The sequence below is a fragment of the Peromyscus californicus genome, unplaced genomic scaffold, assembly GCF_007827085.1.
Source record: "Peromyscus californicus insignis strain IS unplaced genomic scaffold, ASM782708v3 Scaffold_5__1_contigs__length_169319896, whole genome shotgun sequence".
NCBI classification, from domain to species: Eukaryota; Metazoa; Chordata; class Mammalia; order Rodentia; family Cricetidae; genus Peromyscus; species Peromyscus californicus.
In genome coordinates, this window is record NW_026294573.1 from 26,964,736 (window position 1) to 26,981,695 (window position 16,960).

The window sequence follows — 16,960 nt, forward strand, 5'->3', positions numbered from 1 at the left end:
CCATGGAGGAGTCTGGGCTGAGAGGAAGGAGATAGTGGCCATGGTATGTTGAGTTTCTCATTCCTGGTAGGTGACCGTAGCAGACGCAGAGAGTGAGCCCGGTGGAAAGCATTTCTCCTCAAGGAAGAACAGCCCATGGGCTGTGCTTTCCTATGAGTGGGAGAAACCACCTCTGCACATAGAGCTCTGTGGATTTTTTGGCTCTCGTGGTGGATAGACCCCTCTACATGACAGGTTCAATATGAAGCATCCCTCCTTTTGCAAGGAGCAAGTATAGATCCTGAATGCTAGCTGAGACCCATTCTACTGAGGGAAAGCGCCAGCAAAGGAAGCATGTGGTTTACAACCTGACAGCTAGCTGGAGGGAGAGCTCGACTCAGCTTCACAGAGGCCTCTGTGTGTACCCGGAGAGGGGGCAGCTCTTGGTGGGGCAGTATTGTGCACAAAAGTACAGTAGAGTCTTTGCTGGGTGGCAGTCATAGTGATAGTGAAGGTGACTGTACCCAGTTCCATGCCAGGCTGCCCCTGAGCTCTGGATAACCTTTCCTGTCCCTACACTCCACGCTCCCAGTGACACACGTCTCAGGCCTTTGCACAGGGCTCCTGAGGTCTCTGTGAGGCAGAGAGAGGAAGGGATGCTGGGGCCACTTCATTAGACTTCTCCTATTGGTCTCTGGCCAGCTGAGATCTAGGAAAAGGCTGCAGCCGGCTGAGGAGTTTCCATGGCAACAGCAGGCAGCACAGCTCTGGAGGCGTGGCGGGGGGGGAGGGTGGCTTGGGGAAATGGGAGAGGCCATGAAGGAGGGGGAATAGGGGTGGGAAGGGAGTTGAGAGGGGAGGAGGGGCGGGAAGAAGGAAGGGAGAGAGGAAAAGGAAACAAAAAAGAACAGAAGAGGAAAAGTCCAAGGAAGGGAGGGGGAGGAAGAGAAGGAAGTCAGGGAAGTTGAGGAATGGAAAATGAGGAGGAATAGGCATGAGGGAGACCTGAAGAGAGGTGCATGGAGAGCAAGAAGAGGAAGGAAGGATCAAGAGGAATGGTAACCCCAACTTCATGCTCCAGGAACATGGGTGCCTGTATCATCAGAGATTGGCCGACCAGCATGCTGGTGAGGAGCTAGCCACTGTGAGTGGGACAGCAGGAAGTCTGCAGATTCTACCTGCTTCTGACTCCATAGGCTGGGGCAATTTGTTTCTTGGAGTACCTGAGGACGGAATCTAGGGTCTCACATTTGCTGGGTAAGCACTCCACCACTGAGCAAGACCCACAGCCCCACAGCCCCTCCTTTAGCTCTGTATTTTGAGACTGGGTCTGACCTCACACTCACTCCACAGCTCATTCTAGCCTTGAACTTTCAGCCCTCCTGCCTCGGTCACCTAAGTAGCTGGGATTGCAGACCTGTATCATCAGATGCAGCTGGGCAAGGTGTTCTCCCCCCCCTTTCCTTCCCTCCCTTCCTCTCTTCCTCTCTCTCTCTCTCTCTCTCTCTGTCTATCTGTTTCTTCTCTCTCTCTCTCTCTCTCTCTCTCTCTCTCTCTCTCTCTCTCTCTCTCTCTCTCTCTCTCTCTGTGTGTGTGTGTGTGTGTGTGTGTGTGTGTGTGTGTGTGTGTGTGTGAAAACAGGCCAGAGGACTACTTCAGATGTCATTTATCAGGAGTTATCCAACTTGTTTTTCAAGACAAGAGTCTCTCAATGGTTTGGAACTTGCCAAATAGGCTAGGCTGACTGAGCAGTGAGCCCTAGGGATCTACTTGTCTCTGTCTCTCCAATGCTGAGATTTTAAGTGCAAACCACCACTCCAGAGGTTTTTTTTTTTATGCAGGTTCTGAGGATGAAACTAAGAACTTCATACTATAAGGCAAGCACTTTACTAATTGGCCAAGTATACTCAGGGCAATTTCTTAACCATCCAAATTTCAGTTTTCTCATCTTTAAAAAAAAAAAAAAAAAAAAAAAAAAAAACCAAAGAAACAAGCATAATAGTTGTTTCATGCAATTGTGAAACTAAACAAAATAATACAAGGCCAGGCACGGTGGCACACACCTTGAACCCCAGCTTGGGAAGATGCAAGCAGATTTCTGTGAGTTCAAAGCTAGCCTGGTCTACATGGTGAGTTCCAGGACAGCCAGAGCTATGTAAAGAGACCCTGTCTCAAACAACAACAATAACAACAACAACAAAAACCCATGGGAGAGCCTCAGGGCTGCCATATAGTAAGAATTTTATAAATAAATGTTATTTTTATGTGTTACTTAGCTACCATTGGCTCTGTCTGAGACTCCATTTCCTCATGTATAAAATGAGACAATCCCCTGCCTCAGGCAGCTTTTGAAATGCATTACTGCAAGTGCTTACTAACTGTTATCTGGTACTGTTATGTTTTTAATAACACTGCTTTATGGTGCGCCTGGTAGTTTTTCACAACACAATCCATGGTGTCACTTAACTGTGGGACAGTCGTCAGCAACGGGCATCGGAATCACTTTCCCCCTGAGCCTACATGCAATTCTAATCACAGCACCCATGACCCCATCAAATTCCAGAAACAACCCTTCCACACAGGCATCACTGCCGTTTTACAGTGGAGAAATTGCAGGCACTGAGGGGTAAGGGAATTTGCCTGCTGTTATCTGGCAGGTCTTGGAACTAGGACTTGAAGGCAGAGTGACAGCTGTAGGTGACAGGCAATTGGAAACATTACATTGGTGATTTTCACCTCAAACCAACACTTCTTCTTTTCCCTTAGATCTAAATTAAATTTATACTTTCATCGATACATGAAAACATTAGAAAGTACATCTTAATCGAATGGCATGTCCGACCCTTGGCATCTGTGCTGTGGCCAGCCCGAAGTGGAAGGAAGAAGCCATGGGCCCTTGAGGAGCTGCACCCACATGTGACAATGCCCTGGACATACATCAGCCACCTAGGCACTATGCGGGCTTCCTAGAGTAGGTGTGGAGTCTGTGTGAACACACCAGAAAAAAAAAAAATTACAGACTGAGTGAGTGACCAGTCACATCTGGATATGGAGCTAAAAACCTTACCAACAGCAGGTAGAAGCAGCTGACTTAGGTGTTTTCTCTTTTTTTGTTTTTCATGGGGAGGCAAACTGCAGATAATGCAACAACACCCCACTCATTTGTGTGTGTGTGTGTGTGTGTGTGTGTGTGTGTGTGTGTGTGTGTATGCATGTGTGCATGCGTGCGCGCACACACATGTGGCAGGGGAAATTTGAGGGAGAGTGGAAAGACAAGCACGGGAAGAGAACCAGGATGGAGAAGAGAAGTTAAGGGAAACATGAGCCACAGAAAGAAGACGCTGAAAGGCAGGATAAGAAAGATAAACAATGCCCAGGGACAAGAGAGAAAAAAATGGGAGATGCTGAGAAGGAGTGGCAGGTGGATAAACAGCCTGTGACTGAAAAGCTTCTGAGAGAGATGGGCAGGGAAGCAGAGGCACACAGAGGCAGGAAGACAGACAGCAAAGAGCGAGCAGCACGACATGGAGATGACAATACAGGCTCAGTCCCTGAAAAACCAGGACTAAAATCACCCCCATCCCCTACTCCCCTTCCACAGGCAAGGGCTGAATTCGTCTCTGCATTCTACAAAGGCTGTACTCGGCCAGCACTATTTGTCATAAAGGGGTTTTAAATCAGAGCTACACACGTTCCAGACATCTTCTCATTGGGAAAATGTAAGGAAACTTTAATTTTATATCCAGGGAATTAAAATCATCCTTTCCTAGCTTTGAAAAAAAAATGAGTGTTTACGGTGACACAAATTGCTCCTATTGACACGGGTACATTTTTACTTTGATGGGCCTGATCTTCTGTGGCCTCATTTGGGGTGGATTTACATTTGCTCAAAAGGCATTTTTTATGAACCTACTGAGTGCAGGATCTGAACTGGGCTGAGCCCAGAAGCTCTAGGTAAATAAAAAGTCTCAGTTTGCCTCCATGCTATTCAACCATACCCTGTGTTAAACTGAGTCAATACCTTTCCCCAGATACTCACATTGAAGTAGGCTTGCTGATGTTCTATAAATGTCCCCACATCAGGCTGAGAGGTAAAGTTCCCTAGTATAGATGGAGGGCTGGGACCCAGGGCAAGCCTGTCCACCTGTCCTCATTCCTTTACTCAATGTTAAGAACAGGCATGTTCTGAGGCCCTTAATAAGCTCTTGACCGCCCAGTTCTGTGGGGAGAATGCAGCTGAGGGAGATGGAGGGTGTGGAGCTAGCAGATACAATACATGCTAGTTGTTGTTGTTTGTTTGTTTGTTTGTTTGCTTGTTTCAACTTGATGAAACCTAGAGTCACCTGGGAAGAAGGAACATCAAGTGGAGAACTGCTTCCATCAGAATGACTTGTAGGCAAGTCTGTGAAACATTCTTTCAAAATTAATGATTGACGTAGGGGGGCTCAGCCTACAATGGGCAGTAGGATTTGTAAGAAAGCCACCTTTGGGCATTGGATTGTGTAAGAAAGCAAGCTGAGCAAGGCACAGAGAGCAAGCCAGTAAGTAGTGTGCCTCCACGGCCTATAGTTCCTGCCCGGCTTCCCTTCAGGATACACTGTAAGCTGTAAGATGAAATGAACTCTCTCCTTCCCAGGTTGCTTTTGGTGAGAGTGTTTATCATGGCAACAGAAAACACAAGGAGTCACAGATGGTGCCCCACCCACCCTGAAGCTCCTCTGCACCCGTGGCTTAACTCAGCTTCTGGCCCCCTACATCTTTCTGACCCAGGGTGTTCTCAAAGCAATGGAGAGTGAGTAAATGCCTGTGAGTCTCCAAAAGAGAATTCCAACAGCAAGACCAAGATAGGGACCAAGAAATAGACCAGCTTGATCACCTCTCTGGGAAGTTTCAAAGTAGTTTCTGCAATTTCTCAGAGTCCCCAGCAAGACAGAACCCTAGTTACCCCAGGCAGGGGCAACTGGCTCACCTTTCACTGCTCCCTTGGCTGTCACACCATCTCACTCCTTCTCCTTCCTCCTTGGAATCCACGAACGAATAAATCACCTAAGTCCCATTGTGCCTAATAGGCAGCCTCACATTCACTCTTCTAACTGGTGTAACTGCCCTGGACAGGAGCGTTTTCCTCCTCAGAATAAAAACTATTCATCAAGCAGTTGATCCATACCAAAGAGTGGCTTCTAGGAACATACCCATGCTGCCTATTGAGAAAGGAGGAACCTATTTTCTAGCTGCAAAGAAATTGCTAAACCAAAAATCCCACAAATAAACATAAAGTTATTACTTCAGCAAATTCTACAGAGGAAAGGTAACTGGGATTCTGTGAATATAAAATAGATTTGTTTGCCTAAGTGGGTCAGGAGTGACTTCCCCACGCAAGTGACACTTCGGCTGAGATCAGGAGTAGACTGTAACTAGAGAACATGGAAAAAAAATACTTAGAGCAACGAGAACACTCTGAATAGCGGTGGAATTGAGGCAAACCAAAGTCACGTCACACCCAGGCTAAGAGGTTGGAAGAAGTTCAATTTCAGCTCTGTCAGACTCCCATGTCCAAGCTCTTTGTGTTATATCCAACATCTGGAGTGTAGAAGAGTATTTAGGAATAGGAGGAGACTTCTTAATCTCATTATTTATACTACAAAGAGATCAACCAGATGCTTCTTTATATAGAAAGCTCCCAAAAGGTATTTAGAAACTAGTTCAATCACAGAAGGAGCTACAATTTTCTGCAAATGTGTCCATTAGGTGTAAAGGGAGAGTAGCTGAGAGTCCACCCGTCAGTTGCTCTGAAGCCACTGGGAGGTTGAGCATCTTCCTAAGCTGTTGTCCTAAGCCTGTTGTGTGTATCTACCACCAAAGGAGCAGCTGTCTTTGCAAGGAGACTGGGGAGAAGAATGGGGCTTCCTAGAATGACCTCTGGTACCCTGGGTCATTAGGCCTTCCTATCAGAGCAGAGACCCAAAGAATGTGCTGTCAAAGGAAGACAACACTCTATAGTGGGAGAAAAGAGTTATTTATATTCTGGTTTAGTCTACAGCCCAAACTCACATAGTAACAAGGAAATAACTTTAGAACTACCAAAGAATAGTGCATACAAGGAATCCCTGATGAACTCCATTCCCAAGGGGACTGGGACAGTAGAAGACAATGGTGTCTTTCATGCATGAAGATGAGGCCCTTGTCCTGATAAAAGTGAGTAGAATAACACATCTGTCATATACAGAGAATATCTCAAGAACAGGGAGACTAGAGATGCTTCAAATGACAGTGTCACAAGACAGGTAAGACTAGAATTGAGTTCCAAATACAAAGGTAAATCACAGGGCCCATTCAGGAAGTTCGCTAAGTAGAACCACAGCACAAAATAGGCAAATTGATGTGGTCACGTAATTTTTGCATTCTGAGACCCTGTTGGAGTTTAATTCAAATGTGATCAAATTTAGCTGAAGATGTAGCCCAAATTGCTTCCAGATGAAATCGTAAAATAGAAGCATCAGTCCTTGGTGAGGCCATAGATTCAAATGAAAGGCAAGCAGACACACCCTGGTTCTTCTTTGAGACCAAAGGTAAACGTAATTTAATTATAACTACATCCCAGCCCACCTCAATTCAAGACTTGAAATCTAAATTTTATTTGACTAAGACAACGATTTGTGCCCTCTGAAAAATTAAATAAACAAAATATCAAAAATTAGGCTTCAGTGTCTACTGTTTTTAAAATGCAATCTCTAGCACACAAGAAAATGTTACAAGACACGGAGGAAAGCCGGTTACTGTGGACCATGATCTAAAGAAAAACTGTCGGTAGAAGCAGACTGATAGAAGACCAGTTGTTGGAACTGGCAATCAAGTTTTTTAAAATAACCACCACAAACAAAATAACCACACAGGGGAGAGTGGTGAGTAGAATAAATGACCAAAGTAGACAGTCAGAAGGCTAGAGAGATAGCTCAACAGTTACAAGAACTTTCTGATCTTCAAGAGGACCCAGATTTGGTTCCCAGCATCCATGTCAGCTCACAACTACCCTTAATTCCAGTTCCAGGGGACTCAATGCCCGCTTCTGGCCTTTGAAGGCACTGCACATGTAATGGTGGACATAGAAACACTCAGGCACACACACAAGCACAAGAAAGAAAGTAAGGAAGGAAGGAAGGAAGGAGAACCAAAAAAACAAATGAATAAGAAAATTAGGCTATTATGGAATTAAAATCTTAAAAAGTATTAACAACAAAAAGGAAACTGTAGATCTGAAATTTTAGACATTTGAAATTAAAATGTTAACATTATGAGCTAGCCAATGGTGCTTACAATGGAATAAAGAAGAAAAATAAGAAAATTAAAATCAAGTCACTAATAATTAGTCAAACTACAACACAGAGAGAAGAGGACAGAGCCAAAGATTGCTTAATGATGGAATAATATAAAAGGATGTTACCTATATGTGAGTGCAGTCCCGGAAGGAGAGCAGAAAGACAAATGGGTCTTCTTAACTATTAAAAGTCATATGGCTAATTATTTCCAAAGTTGATGGTTTTAAATCTATTCAGAGATACATGAGTCTCAGATAATCTTTAAAAGTATGAATACAAGAAAAAGCTATGCCTAAACTATACCTATAAGTACAGCATAGTGTTGTATGACACTATTCCTGTGGAGGAGACATAAACAAACATCTACTCATACCAGACAGGGAAACCATGACAGACAAAACCACAGACACCACCGAAGTCCAGCTTGATGAACCAATGAGTTATATTTGGGTTACTTACAGGTACGGGCGAAGGGTTACTTACAGGAGCAGAAATGGCTCATAAACAGCGGCATCACCAAAGCCTACCCTAACATGGGTGTCAGCTCACAAAAGGTGAAAAACTGGGTCACACTGCACACCCTGCAGGCAACTCACCAGGTTAGAGATGTCTTTCCTATGTGACTCGGTTGATCTGAGCTCCACTGATCTCTACTTCTTCTAGATAGCTGGGCTTATCTGGCATTCTTCCCTCAGAACTCTACTATTCATGTAGTCTTGGGGAGGGAGGGGCCTAGTACATCTGGTAAGTTTCAGGGACTTCCTGAAGCTATTTTGAGTTGTTTACTTCCTACCTTAAGAAGCTTCCCTATAGTATTTCACCTTCCTTAAAACATCCTGTTGTTTCCTCTCCCTGTCAACATCCTGTTTTAGGGGAAAAAAGAGAATGGAAGAATGAGGATGGGGAGGAGAGAAAGGGAAGGGGAGAGAGAGAGAGAGAGAGAGAGAGAGAGAGAGAGAGAGAGAGAGAATGAACTGACTCCTCTTGTAAGTGCTTAGAAGGAAAATGTTGAATTAAAATTCTATATTTAAAGATAATATCCTTCTAAAGTAAAAATGAAATATTTTTCATGTAAATAAAACCTGGGAAAATTCATCACCTATGTTGAAAGAAAGGTTAAAGAAAATTCTTCATTGTGAAGAAAAATTATACCAGACAAAAATTCAAAATGCAGAATTGGGAGCTCAGTGGATAAAGCAATACCTATATAAGTGTTGAAGACCAGAGTTCAGATCCTCAGAACTCACATAAAGACAGGCACAGCAAAGTGGTCTGTAATCCCAATGCTTCTATAGCAAGAGGAGAGGTGGGGACAGGAAAATCCCCCAGGAGTTTACAGGATAGTATGGCCTCTGCAGCAGTTAGCAAGAGACCTTTGTAGTTGGAGTTTTCTCCAGTCCCACCTGGGCCTGCAGCTGCTCTGATCCAAGTAAACACACAGAGGCTTATATTACTTATAAACTGTATGGCCGTGGCAGGCTTCTTGCTATCTAGTTTTTATATCTTAAATTAACCCATTTTTATAAATCTATACCTTGCCACATGGCTCGTGGCTTACTGGTATCCTTACATCTTGCTTCTCATGGCAGCGGCTGCTGGCAGCATCTCCTAACTCAGCCTTCTACTTCCCAGAATTCCACTTCTCCTCTCTCTTTGTCCTGCCTATACTATACTTACTGCCTGGCTACTGGCCAATCGGCTCTTTATTTATCAATCAATCAGAGCAACACATTCACAGCAGATAGAAAGACATCCCCAGCAGACATTATCACAAACAAGGTAGAACCTGAGGTTACCCTCTGACCTTCACACAGACACCTAGGCATGCACATGCCTGGACTCACACACACGGACACATATATTTATATCATACCTATACACACAATTTTAAAAAGGATTTTAAATGAAGACTAAGTATAAAAATACACAGGTAAATCAAAAACTTATTTTTATTTTCTGAATTTTAAAAAGCTTCACAGAGGAGCTCTGTCCCTCAGAGGTTCTGAGCTACCTGGTAGTATGCCCACATTGTTCTTCTTTTTTAAACTCTTCTGCGGTTCAGTGTCACCAACAAAATGAAGTCTGAAAGTCCTAAAGACCATGAAGTCAAGGATTTTCACTCAATGCCTCACTTTGGATCTGCAGATTCATCTCTGGTCATGACATCTAGAACACACACACACACACACACACACACACACACATACACACTCACTCACACACACTCACACACATATACACACACACACTCACACACATACACACACAACACACACACACACACACACACACACACACACACACTCACACATACACCATATGGTCTTCACCCTGGTCATTTTCAGGGACTTCCTGAAACTTCACCCTAGCCAGACTAAAATACTTTATTTTTGCATTGTTGAGCACCCAAACCAGGGCCTTACATATCCATGCAAGTGTCCTGTCACTGAACTACATCTCTGACTCCAGACCAAAATGTTTAAAATTACTCACACAGTCTAGGTTCCTCAAGCTACCAAACCTTTGAATTTATTGTCCCCTATGTTTAACACATCTCACATACTTTCAAACTTTCTGCAAAACCCAGAAGTTCACATTACAATGGCATCTAGCTATTAGTTGGACTGATTAGGACCTAACTGAACAACATCCTATATCTAGAAAATTACTTGTCTTCCAAATCCCTTAATAGAAGCCATATATTGCCAGCCTCCTTGCAGCTAGGACATAGGGATATGACTTTGGCTTTACCCCTGAGTCATATCTCTATAAGGATTTGAATAAAAAGCCTATGGTCTGGAGCTAGACAGATGGTTCAGCAGTTCAAAGCACTGGTTGCTTTTCTAGAGAACCCCAGTTCAATTTTCAGCACCCACACAATGGCTCACAACTGTCTGTAGCACAGGTCTCAGGGGATCCAACTTCCTCTTCTGGCCTCTGAGGGCACTGCACACAAGTGCTGCCTAGACACACAAGCAGGCAAAAACATCCATACACATAAAATAAAAATAAAGGTAAAGTTTTAAAGAAGAAGCTTGTGATTTGTAGAATCAGGCACTGTGTGTAATAGATTTGCAACAATCACATCTGGGTTCCAAAGACAGCAGCTGCAGAGTATAATCGATGTAGAGTTGGTCATAGGCTGCCATGCCTAGGCTTATTTTGACATGCTTGAGCATGCCACTAAATGACCTCTGTGACGTGACTTAGGGTGCTACTTCAGACTGCATAGTCTCTGGGTCCTCATGGAGATTTCCTAAGGCTTCTAAGATGCCCTCTTATGTCTTTTCTCTGTTTACCTAGCCAGGGCTGGTTTATGTTATTTGCAACTACAACCTCTGACTAATAAACTCTTCCTGCTCTATAATCTTCCCAGGTCTCCTCCCTGCCATCTCCCATCAATCATCTCAGCTTCAGATACACAAAGGCTTTCAGTCTCAGTTTGGGGATCCCATGGTGCCCCGTGCCACCGTCTCTCCGACAGACATCACAGTTTTTCTGTTTGCTTGTATGTACATCCTCATTTCAATTATTAATGTCTTGAGGTCAAAATCACAGTCTCCTTCTTTTCTATCCCTCTGCCCAGTGCTGAGAACAGTGTCTGGCCAGCACAGCGGGGATGCTAAGGACCTGTGGACTGATTGTGAGAGCCATGAAAACAATGGCTCCTCACAGTAGATCAAGTGCAGTACCCACCTTTTCTCCAAATCCACAACAAAAGCAAGTCCAGTTTCTTTTTCCTAACAAAATCTTGGATTTTGTTAGGAAAAAAATACGATGCTGGCAAGTTCAGATTCCTATAACGACAGAGCAGCAGCAGATAGCCATGTGAATGCCACGCAACAGATGGTCTTGTCCTACCCAGGACTTTCAGATGACCTCAGGAAGCACTGTGGATCCATGTATGCAAGGCAGAAGTTAAGAGAGCTTTGTACTGGGAGCTGGAGAGATTCCTCCGTGGTTAGATCACCTGCTGCTCTTGCAGAAGACCAAGGTTCAGTTCCCACCATTCATATGGCAGCTCACAATCATCTATAATGCCAGTCCCAGGGGGGCCAGTGGCCTCTTCTCATCTCTGTGGGCACCAGGAACACACATGGTACATGGATACATACGCAAGCAAAATACTCATAGACAAAAATAAAGTGAATAACTCTAAATGATTGAAAATGTTATGTGGAAAACCGCAGAGCTATAACAATAACTGCTTAGCAACAAGTTCTTCAGAAGAAAGCAGAATCATACTTTTACCATTTATCAATTTCCTTGGTGTCAACACTGCTGCTATAAGTCATTTCAAGATGCCGGTGTAACAGCTTTGTGTGTGGAGTTGAGAGGAGACACACAGCAGTGCACCGTGAAGTAGGGATTCCACCATACAAAGACAGGAGACACAAATAATAACTATATGAGGATCTGGGGATGAAATCTACAGGAACATAGGCTTAAAATAATCAGACATTGATGAGCTTTGCATATTAATTATCAATGTTTATAAATACAACTAATTTAAATGTTATAGAATTTGATTTGCTTAAATGGCTATATTTAATAACTAGCTTACAGAACTCCTGAATGTTTACTGGTAGGTTTGCAGGAGCTGGTGAGAATCAGCATGCCACTAATTCCACCAGCTCTAGTGACCTCATTCTATCTTTACTACGAGGCTTCAATTCATCCCAGGTATGAAAGCTGAGAAAGCACAGGTTTGTAAGTTACAGACTTGACTGAGATCCTACGCTTAATTACAGGAGACATTAGATATTGGTGACATGGGGCTACTTACTACACGGCAGACATGATGATGAACATACAATAAAACGCATTTGATTCTCATGCAAGCCTGTGAAATAGTCTCTATAACCATTTCCTTTATAGATCAAAATAATAAATTCATACCCACATACATTTTCAAGAGAACGGATTCACCTGATGGCCCCCAATCAGGAGTCCTTTAGCCAGGATTCAGGTCTGGGCAGTCTGTCTCCAAAGTCATTTTTTAAGAGAGAAAGAGTTTACTCAGGCTCACAGTTCAGAAGTACAGTGCATCATGGTGGGGAAGTCAGGGTCATAGGATCTTGAAGCAGCTGATCATGTTGAATCCACAACCAGGAAGCAGAGAAGCATAGTCTATCTGGTTGCTTAGGTCCCTTTCTCCACTTACACATCCAGGATCCCAGCCAGGGAATGATGCCACCCATAGGGAGCAGCAGATATGACCACCTCAATTAATGTAATCAAGTTCCTCCCCACAGACATACCCAGGGGCTTTAAGAGCAAGCAAACAAAAAAAATTTTTTTTTTGAAATGTAGAGTAACAGCTTCCTGAATCAAGGAGGAGGAGGGTCTCAAGAATGATTGCTCCCAAAGTCAGAGTCTCAATCAGCATAAGTAAGTCCCAGGTTTTCTGACTCTGTACCATGCTCATTGCCCTTTTGGGTTACTTTTTTTATTATTATTATTGACAGGTTCTTATGGATCCCAGGCTGACCTTGAACTCTCTGTGCAGCCAAGGATAAACTGAAACATCTGATCCTCCTGCCTCCACTGCCCCATTGCTGGGATTACAGGCTTGGCTTGTACCACCGTATCCAGTTTTAGGTGGTGCTGGGGATTGAATCCAGGACTTCCCACATGCTAAGCAAGCACTCTACCAACTGGGCTACAACTCCAACCCTGCCTTGTTCTCTTTTTAAATGAGGCAAAAGTACCCACTCAATTCCTGCCTGTTGGCTTCATTCTGTACCTACGGGATCTGTCACAGTATGAATGATGAGCCCATGGGGACCCAGGAGTAGAATGTGGAAGCTTAGGTGAGAAATGCCCCATAGGCTCAGGCATCTGAACACTTTCCCCCCAGCTAGTGGTGCTGTTGGAGAGGTTTAGGAACGGCAGTCTTGCTGGAGGAAAGCTGTGGCTGGAGGTGGACTGGAGATCCATAGCCTGACCTTACTTCTAGTTCTCTCTCTCTCTCTTTCATACTTGTGATTAAAGATGTCATCTCTTTGCTTCCCACTTCTGCTGCTGAGCCTGGCAGCTGCCATATTGGATTCTTAGCCCTCTGGAGCCATAAGCCAAAAATGAACTCTTCTATAAGTTGCCCTTGGTCATGGTGTTTAGTCACGGCAACAGAAAAGTAACTAATACAGAAATGTTCTGCATCTTTTGTGGGAAATTCATTAATGCCAGACTTTCTGGGATCACTTACAAATGAGATCTTGACCCCAGCCAACAGAATCCCTTAGCAACCAAAGGTCTTTGTTTTCCAGAGGAGCAGAAGTGGGATCCAGAATGGAATCCAGAGCCAGAAAGCCTCGTACTCAGTGGAACTAGACTTCATAAAACATATTTATTATCAGATGTCCTTAATTTATTCACTCATCAAACACTTGAAGGAGGAACTTCCTGCACAACAATCACTGTGTGAACTTTCCAGGGCCAAGCAATCTATTAGACAACATCAAAGCTTTTCCAGAGACCCAGAAGCTTTTTGAGGGTTCATGAAAATATTTGAGACCTGAAGATAATTAATATCACCTCTGAAATACAAAGACTGAAAAATTAAACCAACAAACATCCACTTGAAAGTCTGTAAAGTATAACCTTATGTACACCTGCCAGCTACCTTGCAGCGCAGCTCTTCGTGGTGATGTATAAATTATGCCGGGTGGCAGTGGTGCCCTACTAGGTTGGGTTTTAAATAAAGCAGTCCTCTAAGGTGAAGAGCACAGAGGCCCATGGAGGTCACAGGCAGCCAAGAGGTGCTAGGAAAACAAAGATGAGTGAGATGCAGTCTCTGACTTCAAGAGCACCCAATCTTAGGTGTAGTTTGTTTATTTGTCTGTTTCTTTGTTCTAATTATGAGTCCCTAAAAGACAAAGACTCTGTCCTGTAATTTCATAGCTCTTGCTCTTTCAGAATCATACCCAATATGTCAGTTGAGCTGATATAAGCAGATTAATGCTGTGGTCTAGACTCTAAATTCTGAGCTCTCTCCAAAGACTCAGAAGCCTTTTTTTTGTATTCTCTTTCATACATGCTTGTGAATGCATACACACACACACACACACACACACACACACACGCACGCATGCACGCACGCACGCACGCACGCATACACGCACGCACAAGGCCTGCTACACTGCAGTGGCCATTGCAAAGAGCTACGAACCTGCAGCCACTCTTTCCTGAACAGCCAACACTTCCCCTAGCTTGTATCTATGATGCCCTTTGCATGTTCTCTCGTATGCCAAGTGCAGGATGTATGATGTAAGCAGAGGAGCAATGTCAGACAGACTGTAAAACAAGCAGGAGACAGTCACCGAAAGAGGGGCTGAATTCCTCGCACATCACTCTGCTGCTCCCTTCAACGAAATGCTTCTCTCTCCCACACTTATCAGTTCATTCGGATTCCCGGACCAATCTTGTCACTTCAGGCAGCTTTAATGGCTTTCATTTCTGCCAGCTCAACACTGTGACTTGTGAACCTCTTGTCCACCACCAGGCACCCCCAGCCTTCCACACTCTCGCAGAGAACTGAAACATTTCCATGGTCCAGAAAAATGACCCCATGGGAAGCTGCATCACTCCTGTGTCAGCATTCCACGGGCAGAACATGATTATTTCCAAGGGACGGGCTTAAAAAGCTGCTCCAAAGCTCCAAGGAAGATAAAGAGGAGGAGAGAAATGTCCGGAACATGGGAAATGGCCTAAGGCCAGAGTCCATTTGTGCCGTTCCATATTTGACCCACACAACATGACAGGATTATTCTGTGCCATGGGGCTTAAGGAATCATTACTCAGAAGTACATACGTGAAAATTGGGGTTTTTACTAAAGAGGGTTCCTTCCTTGATTTACAGGTTTGTTACTGACATAAAGGTTTGTCGCCATTTCTTTGGTTTTGAATTTCACAATCACTGGGTGCTTATGGTGTTGCCCGGGACTGTGCTGAGACTTTTCCTCATCTCACAGACCTATGAAGTAGGTGTGACTATTCCCATTTACAAAGTGGAAACTACAACCCAAGGATGTGAAGTAACTTGCCCAAGGTCACATGTCCTGTAAACAGCTCAGGCTAAATGCAGCCCCACTTTGTGTTTCCCCCAAAGACTTAACAAATATCTCTGAGCCCCCTTCCTGGGGCCAGAGGGAAAGACAAATACATGCAATGAATGTATCCATGTAGCATGCCAAACCACTCTGAAAGAGGTAGGTGGTTCCATAGGAGAATATGTAGGAAGGAAAGGTGCATTAACTCCTCCTGAACTCCTCCTGAGGGGAAGGAGGAGGGGAGGGAGGGAGGAAGAGAGGGAGAGGAGGGAGGGAGGGAGGGAGGGAGGGAGGGAGGGAGGACTGGCAGGTTGCACACGGTGGCAGGTGAGCTGGGTTTTAATAAAAGAGACAGTAGGGAGTGACACTCAGAAGAGTTGAGAAAAGGACCCGGAACTTGGGGCACATGGATGGGTGAGGGAGACATCTCAGACAGCCGAGATCCTGAGTGAGTGAGTGAGTGAGTGAGTGAGTGAGTGAGTGAGTGAGTGAGTAGGTCCTGTCACCAGGAGCCTGAAGAGAGGAGGCCGAGTTAGAGTGAGAGGTTAGCAGGGTGACCTGTAAGAACCGGCAGAGGGGAGAGCAGTAGGAGGCAGGTGGGCGAGCCAGGTGAGAACTGAGCATCTGGAGCTAAGGCAACGAGTGGGCAACGGGAAGGGTGGAATCGCTTTGGAAAATGATTCTTTAATGTCAGTGAACATTTTTAAAACATCGCCTGGGAAGTGACCTAAAATTGCAAATTCTGAGACCTGCTGCAAGATAATGGAATTCCCTACAACTGGAGGTGGACCCTAACACCTGCATTTTAACAAGAACCCCAAGTGATTCTCATACCAGCACTCCACAGACAGCTGCTGCAGGGACATTGAGAGAGAGAGAGAGAGAGAGAGAGAGACAGAGACAGAGACAGAGACAGAGACAGAGAGACAGACAGAGAGACAGACAGAGAGACAGACAGAGAGACAGACAGAGAGACAGACAGAGAGAGACAGAGAGACAGAGAGAGATGTTTCGTGATGGATCTGCTGTGAGGGTGAGGGAGAAGAAAGGGTTGAGTTCTAACCACCTTCTCTCTCAGGGAGCCCCATTTCTTCTGCTAACAGCCTAATCTTCCATGAAATGCCTTCCCCCAACTCTCAGATCAGGGGGTTTGCATCAGGCCCCAGGCAGCCAGCCTATGGCTACCTACTCACTCAGGTAAGGGATGGCTCTCTCGGAGCCATTGCTGGGATGTCTGGGAAGAGAAGCAAGCACGCCTTCTTGTGGTCTTGAACCCTTGTGTATAAGATGCTGCAGACGCTGCACATGGCTTGCACCTAAGAGTCATGCCAAGGGAAAGTGGATCTGAGAAACAGAAAAATGAAAACCTCCAATTCTCCCCTGTGGTTTGAGGCCTGCACGCAGCCTTGTCCACAGCTAGGACACCCTGAAACTTTGCATTTCGTGAGCCTCTGATGCAGTGATTGGCTGCTGCTGCTTTTGTTACTCTATCCTGGGTTGTGTGTTCTGGCATTGACAAAAAGACCCTGCTGCTCACTGTAAGAAAACCTGGTATCCAAAAATCTTACCCTTCAGATCAGATAAATGGAGAGCCGATTACTTCTATTAAAAAGG

The 16,960-nt window shown here is 44.6% G+C and overlaps 1 long non-coding RNA gene across 1 annotated transcript; it reads left to right on the forward strand.

Annotated features, from left to right (window-relative positions):
- The first annotated feature begins 876 nt into the window (after positions 1 to 876).
- On the forward strand, positions 877 to 5,035 carry LOC128097615 (uncharacterized). The gene is made up of 2 exons (XR_008213914.1): positions 877 to 1,236; positions 4,616 to 5,035. It is a non-coding gene; the product is annotated as an uncharacterized LOC128097615 (long non-coding RNA).
- Positions 5,036 to 16,960: the final 11,925 nt, after the last annotated feature.